This window comes from Chaetodon trifascialis, chromosome 11, assembly GCF_039877785.1.
Source record: "Chaetodon trifascialis isolate fChaTrf1 chromosome 11, fChaTrf1.hap1, whole genome shotgun sequence".
Taxonomy (NCBI): Eukaryota; Metazoa; Chordata; class Actinopteri; order Chaetodontiformes; family Chaetodontidae; genus Chaetodon; species Chaetodon trifascialis.
In genome coordinates this window covers 3,310,726-3,318,801 of record NC_092066.1, presented here as the reverse complement: position 1 = coordinate 3,318,801, position 8,076 = coordinate 3,310,726, and positions in this window count along the sequence as shown.

Here is an 8,076-nt window from a genome sequence, read left to right as displayed (position 1 = left end):
ATGTGTCCATGTTAGCAGGTAATAAGACAACTAGAAGATAATGTGGGCTGCAGGTTCAAGGACTGTTGTGTCTCAGACTGCTGTGTGCTTTCTAGCTGCATTTAGGGGCTACTGAAAATGTTGGTCTTAAATGAGATGGACATTGGGAATGGTGCGTTTGTATGAGTGTGTGCCCGGATGAATCTGGATAAACTTGGACTGAAACGTGCACACTTTAGTCTTTATCGTGCCGCGGCCTCACACCTCATGTAGAAACTCATGTTCACTTCTGTTCATATCCTTTTTATTCCACTTCTGTTATCACGGTTTGAAGCGAGGCTGTTTGACATGCATTAGACGGTTCTGTCCATTTACACTCTATCAAAATAAAAGCCTGGCCCATCTATCCACAAATGCCGCCGTTATGGATATAACCAAGATAGATCTGTCTGCCTCAGCTGCTGTGAATTGGAGCAATTTTCTGATCCCTTCGTGCTGAAAGCTTACAGCATACAGAAGTGTTTCTTTTTTCTTTTTAAAGAAAGTTTACTACTATTTCTTGCCACAGTTTCAGTCGACATATACGGTGTATAAGATTTGTTTTATTTATTTGATTTATTTATATGTATATATGCAAAGTTACAGCCCAGAATTCAAGGGCAAAGGTAAACAACAACAGATTGAAGTGGGTCTAAGCATCAATTCATGCATTAGCTGATACTTTTCATTATGAACTTAAATAAGCCTCATGCTGACAAAACTGGAGAAATAATGGCCAAATCTGTTCTGTAGTTTTCCAGCGTAACTTAAACCAAACCTCTATATCAGGAAGACGTTGTGATCGTGGTTTAGAGAAGACTGTAGGAGACGGGATGCAAAGCGCCTCCTCTGGTGTCAAATACTTTGTGCTGGATGCTCTTTTGCTGGCTTTCTATAACAACTGTGTGATTTAAGTGGAAGACTGGACCCGTGGACTGGGCAGGTGATGAGGAGGCTGTAATAATTCATAACATGTAAGCAGTCACAGAAGAGTCTTGTTCCATTATCACAACACCGGCCCCCTGAGCTCGCAGATGGCCCCGTGGACCCATCACCTCCGTGCTCTCCATCTTCCTGCCCCTGCGTCGAGCCTTCTCTTATTTCTATTAAATGCTTCGATGGGAGTTACAGGCCACTCAATCATTTCCTCCCTCTTTGATCGAGGCTGATGGAAAAAAAAGAGAGAGGGGCCTTATTGTGCTGGGACTCTGGGGTGAAGAGGCTGGTCCCCGGGGGTCAGCTGCTAGCTCACACAGATATTACATCACGTTTACCCAGGAGGGGGCACATGCTCATCCCCGGCCATATGTCCCAGCGTCCTGCAGGTTGACTTTGATCTTGACTACCTACCGCCCTGCCGCTTCCCCCCGGGTCAGCCACAAGTGAAGCTTCCCCAGGGTCAAATACAAGTGAAGGCCATAACTTCTCGTAGATTAAAGCTGCTAAACCTCCTCCACCAGAGATGCTATTGGCTGCCCTTTGACCTTTGACCTGTCCCGTCCTGTCTCAGAAAAAGAAGAAACCCTGTTAACTGTAGCTGTGGAGGGACAAGCAGCAGCATGGCTTTGAAGCAGAGGGCGATATGAAAGCTTCGGCTCAGCGTGCGACCTGTTTCTGTTTTTATCCCTCTCTTTCCCTCGCTCTCCGGCCATTTCTCGCTGTCAAGGTGATGTTGCCGAGCAACAGCCAAAGGGAAATAGGATTCGGCATGGCAAGGTCAAGACTGAATGCCTCACACATCTCTCTCTTCCTCACACACACGCACACACACATCTCTAGGACAGAACCTTGAGCTCGATGCTGCAAATCCCCAGAAATCCTCCTTGACTTTTTATTTTCATTTGATTCCAAACCTCCCGACTCCTTGCCGGCCTTTATCCGTCTCAGACATTGCCTTTCTCCAGCCACTTGTAATAAAACCGGGGGGGTGCGGGGTGTGGGGGTGGGAGGAGGGTGCTGTCTTAATGTGCCGGGAGACTATCTTGCTTTGCTTTCCCCTTGCAGTGAATTGCTGACCTTGGTCACAGAGACAGTCCCTGTGTTGTTTGCTCAGCGCCCAGTCAGGCTTTGATAGCAGTTAAAAGTCTTCTCATTGAGAAGAGTTTGGTATTTGTGGTTATGATGGACTTTTATTTAATCCTTTCATTAGCATATGTAGAAGGCTACAGTTGTTATTTCAGTGCGTCAGATACCTACATAATCAATGTTTAGGTATACTTGTCAGAGAGGACGCGGATCAGGGCTAAAAGGTCTTCATCAGAATATCACCACCTCTGATGCATCTGCAGTGCATGCATTCTGCAGGTTTTGTGCCATCCTTGTACTTAATTAATGAATTCCCCTTCAGCTTTGTCTAGCTTTCTCCCACTTAGGGTTCCATCGTTTGTCATTTTTGTGAATAAACTCAACACGCTGTAAACATGTAATGTCTTGCAGCTTGAGTAACAGATGTGCAGGAAGAGTCATTGGCAGCAGATGTTCAAGTGTCATTAACTCTTCTTCCACATCAGGTTTTGCTGAATCATGCACATCCCTGCTCGTTTAAACTGAGAGGAGCGACGGTCTTTCTCCATTCAGTGAACTTTCCCAGTCCAGCGAGAACCTGAATGTAGATTGGCTGAAGATATTGAAAATAACACACACCGTCAATTTTCTATTTTATTGCATTTCCCAAAACATGTATTTTACTTCATATGTCATGCCCCTTGGTACAAGCAGCTGCTAGTTTAAAATGTGTAGCGACGGTTTCAGTGTCTGCGCTTAAAGCTGCACTGTGTGGCTGACGTTACGCTGGCACTAACATCAGTAACAGTAAGCTAGCTGACGTTAGACTCCACCTAAATCTGAATTCACTAAATATAAACTACTCAACCTTTCAGGCTAATTAACAGTCCCACGCTTGACTTATTGTCATGTAAGACAATTCAGATTATAACACTACTGTAAGGCATTCTTGCCTTAAGGCATGCGGGCAGTCAAACACTCCTCCAGGAGACGAATTTCAAAATGATGCCACAAATGACCTGATCTGGATTCAAAAGGGCGATTATTGCTGAAAGGTGACAAGTTTGCACGCCTGAACAATCAATGTCTTGGTTTGTGATGTCAACTTTGATGTTGGTACAAAACGACGCCCGTTATCTTTTCGATGTCACGCCCGACAGCGATGCAGAGAAACGCAAGTGAAATTCATTCCCAATAAGTGTGTAGTGCTGGCTTGGAGCAGCGAGTCCTTTGCTTATATCCCAAATAAACTCACCATTTCCATTTCATTCTTTAATCTTCCAGAGCAAGTTGCTCTGAGTGAGCGGATGGGGGGGTGTTCAATTTTGGGCAAAGGGAGATCAAAAGACGCAGGTTGACGAAGAACAAGCCTGTGACATTTCAGCTTTCGCAAGCCGACTCTTTCAACTTGATGCTGTTATTTTCCACTGCAGGTATTTAATTTGTCTGGCAGGTATGCAGGGAGAAGAGCGGAGCAGGGAGGGAGCAGGAAGGCCTCATGGGCATCAGGCAGGAGGGTAAACAAGCTTCAAAGCCCCAGCAGAAGCCTCAGACTTGACCCAGGGTGAAGCACGACTCATTAGTAACATGCCAGGCAGCATCTGGAGTAATCACACCAAACACCATGGACTATATCACTCTGAACTCCAGTCACTGAGCAGCAGCAGCGGCGGCTGGGGTGTGCCGTTTAGGGATAATGTGCTTTTAAAATGGACAGAAAACATCTATGCTCTATCATATTATACAGTGTACTATATTACCTGAGAGGTAATTCGTGAAAATAGAGAAATTTCAGTCACTCAGTTCAACAACTTTTCTCATTTTTGAAGCCTCCTCTTGAGCTCTCAGGAGTCAGCCTCTCCATTTTTTCCCTCTGAGCTAATTTCGCTTTATCGAGCGAATGGATTTCCTTGCTGATACGTGCAACTAAAGGCACTTCTCCTGCAAGATGACAACACAGCATTTCTCCAAATTCACTTTTCATATTCTAAATTAGATTTTTGTCCAGAGCTACGATGCATTTGTTTGGCTGAGGATGTTTGCTTCCCAGGAACAACCTCCACGCTCCGCATAGATCAGATAAATCTGGTTGTACAGTATACCCGAGGCACTTGCACAGAAATCCATCAACGCGTTCTCTTATCATCAGAGGAAATCATTGATTTATTACAGGCGGAGGATACTGTCCTTGTCAAAGCGCAACAACCCGTCCTGCTATCACTTTGATCATGTACTGACAAAATACGGTGATGAAAACCTCAAAAAGTGTTGTCTCGCGTCCGCCTCCTGCCTGAGACCTCACGGCTGAGACCGTCATCCCCTCCGACGGCTTCTCTGGTCAGCCGATGATGGATAACCAGGCGGCAGATGTTTCAGGAAGTAGCCCATTGATAACAGTCCCAGAGGAGCCCCCTGATTGGAGTTCATCATCCCTCCCCCTGCGCCACCAGCCCATCCATCACTGGCTGAAATTGGAAGCTGCCCTTGAGTGTCAGCGACCAAGTGTTGATGGAATAGGTGCTGATGAGATGCACTGATTTGAGTGCTGTGCTGTGCGGCATCCTGACAGGCACAGAGATGCACACAGTTTTGATTTTGGGTGTTTATATGATGTCCCTCAGATGCTGTGACACGATGTACCAACATGTGTGTAAGCCTGGACCTCGCACTTTCACACATTGACGGCTCGAGAAAGGGTTCGGGTTTGATGCTGTTCCTCCGCATCAAAAGGAGTCAGTTGAGATGTTCTGATCAGGAAACTTTTCAGGCGTTTCATCTCACCAGAACATGTTGGAGAGGATTATATCCTATCTGCTCTGGGAACTTATTGGCTTCCCCCTGCAGGACCTGGAGGACATGGGCGGATAGATGGAGCGATGGATGTTTCAGCACCGCACGTTTGTGTTCATCATACAGGGAACTTTCTGTAAAAGTTTAACTTCAACACCCACATTTCCTCAATCATTACATAGTGTAAACAAGTTGAACTGTAAGCCAAGCTGGCTGAGGATGAAATATTGAACATGAGTGCAGCTTTCTGCAGAGTTTTGCTTGACAAAGAAGAAAAAATCAGGACAAACCTGGACAGAAACAGCTGTGTGTGTTTACTGTATTAAAAATGCAATTTCCCACTTCAGCTCTATATTTTTATTTTGGCCAATGAAAGGGCATCCCTCAAGCATCCCGCAAATGACCCTCTTGTTCACCAGAGTACCCTTCTGATTACCAAAGTACCCTTTGGTTAGATCAAGGGCCCTTCCTGTGCGAGCTTTGGGTAAAAATAAAACCCAAACCTGATCATCATGCTGTGGTGGTTGTGGTCTTCTCTTTCACTTTTGCTCCCGCCTTTAGGAGAGTTTTACCACACCACTGCACTGAATTACCATTTTAATGGGCAGAGTGGTACCAAAGTTTTGGCTTGTGACCACTTTATAGTCGAGCGATGCCTGCTGGTGACCACTCCAACCAAAGAGCTTAGTTTTTATCGTTTTCTGAGTCAACCATTCAGATTTATCTTGTGATGCTTTGCGGCGTCCCGACCGACCGCTGATCTAATTCAAAGACCCTGCAACAAATCCTCTGTAAAGCAAGTAATTCTCAGAGTCAGTCGGAGCAGTGCCGATTCAACTCTGAGGTCAGTTTTGAAGCCTGAGCGGTGGTGGTGCATTCACATCCATTTCTATTAATGTGCTCATGTTACAACACTGACCGCACTTTAAGACCGAAATGTGGCCGTTTTGGCATTGTGCAGAAAAACACCAAATCACAGAAAATGTCATGAAAGCAAGAAACTCAAACTGAGAAACTCCAGGTTTCCAGTGTAAGAGAGCCTTGCCAGGTAGATAATGTTTCCTCTCTAAGCAGACAAAGAGATCTGCCCTCGGTGTGCTGCTGCTGTTCGTATTTCCAGCCGCAGCGTTACTCTTTCGAGCCTGTCGGCGTGGTGCAAAAAGCATTCAGCTCTGAAGGATTTGAGAAACAGTGCAATCGTCCTGAATTTAAATGGATTCAGGGCCCAGCGTACAGATGGCTGCGTACACAGCCAGATACGCCGTTCAATAGTTCAGAACCCGCTCTTTTCTCTCTTTAATCGCACCCTCTCTTTTTCTCATTGCTGTCTTTTTGCGGCCTCTTTATCACTCTGCTTCTTTACACACCTTGCACATGTACAATTGCAAACACACATCCAGAAGTACACACTGTTTTACTCTTTTTCATTCTCTCGCTGTCTCTCTTGCCCTCCACCAGCGTGGCCTCTCTTTCTCTGTCTAACAACCCCCCTCCCATCCTCTCCCCCCTTCCTATTTCCCAGTACTGAGCAGCGAGATAAAGAAATCGTTTTTTCTTTCACAGCCAATCAGGTCAGCACAATTACACAAACCAGCAAACACGCTCCTCTCTTTGTGTCTCTCTGACGTGCCCTCTCTTTTGGTCCCCTCCTCCTTTTCCAAGTTTCCAAACACGGAAAAATGAGATAAAGAAATCACTTTGTGCAATGGCACAAACTAGCGAGCACTCACCTCCAACTCTTCCTCTCCCTCCGTTTTCCTTGTCTGTCACCTTCAGCCTTTTGTTTGTTCTTCTTCCTCAAACGCTCACAAGCCTGTGTGCATTACTTCAAACAATTATTTTCTTTGCCTCTCACTGTGGCACAAACTCAAACTGTGGAGATAAAGCAGCCCAGACCTCCACGTTTCACCTAACAAAGCCTGACAACAGCGAGAGAATGCCGTCTCTGCGCTGCAACGGAGTGATGGATTAACACCAAACTACCAGATTAAAACAAATGGGGACTGGTGAAAGCTTCCAGACATCCCACATCTCATCTGATGTAACGGGCCACCCGGGGAACCAGATGCTGGGAATATGAAATGCGCTCAGAGAGGGCAATTCCGCGTCTTAGTGTTGCACATTTTTCAGGGCCAGCGTCAGGGATGCTAAGTCGTGTGCTTCTTTTTGTCGCCTTGATGTCTCCAGAAGTGGCAGTCTAATTGGTACTAAGGGGTAACACCAGCTTCACTCATTGCTGGAGTCCAAAATAAGCACAGATTTGAGTCCAGTATGGTCAGATGTGAGAAAGTCTCCACAATAAGTGGACATTAGATGTTTCACAAAGACAGAATTCATTGTAGTCCTTTTGTTTTGTACAAGGGTTTCTCTCATTCCAGATAGATCTGACAATATAGTTCATCTCACAACAATGACATGAAGCACAAAGATATTTAAAATCCAAAGCTCCTATCAGAAGACGGTAGGACCTGTTACTCAGCTGTCCACGCTCTGCATGCTCTGCTGGTTTTGTTGGAGTTTAAAGTGTTTCATTAACTCTCTCCAACAACATGTGGAAAAGTTTAATTTAAGCTTTTAGCTTTAAGGAGCAGCATCCAAAAACGGAACGAGTAAAGATCTTCTGTATTGAGCTTTGGGAAAAGATTCATGAAGTGTTATTTCTGCAGTTCTACTTATTAGTGTGTGTTTTGAAAAACAGAAGGTTTATATTTGCCATCCTAAAGAAAAAGTATATTAAACATACCACTACTATCTACTCTATCTACTGCCATATACGCTTACTACATTACAGTTTTGACTGTTGATTTTCATGATTTCTGTTAAAATGACATCCATGCAAACCAATAATTTCATACTTGACTCTCTTTTCTGCAGCAGTAGTCTGGTGGTCCGTGCATTTGTTTGTTTCTTGCCTGGCGTGAAGGGGTAGACATTTAATCCAAACAAGTTAATTAGCAGGGAGATAGCATCGGCACAAACGAGGATAATGAAATAAACACTGTCCTAAAAGAAGAGATTAGCAATTAAGCTATTGGAGCGCAGCGTCATTTATGTTCCATTGTGCTGTCTTTTAATGTGGCACAGTAATGAATACTGTTCCTGCCTCTGTATCTTGGTGTGTGTGCGCTGTGTGTTAAGTATGAGTGTGTGCTGTTGGGTAATAATAACCCACTCTTGACTATTTGTTTACCAGCCTTTGTTTACTGAAGGACAGTATGGCTATCTTCTGTTTAGCAGCTACAACACTGACATTCAGTGTACAAA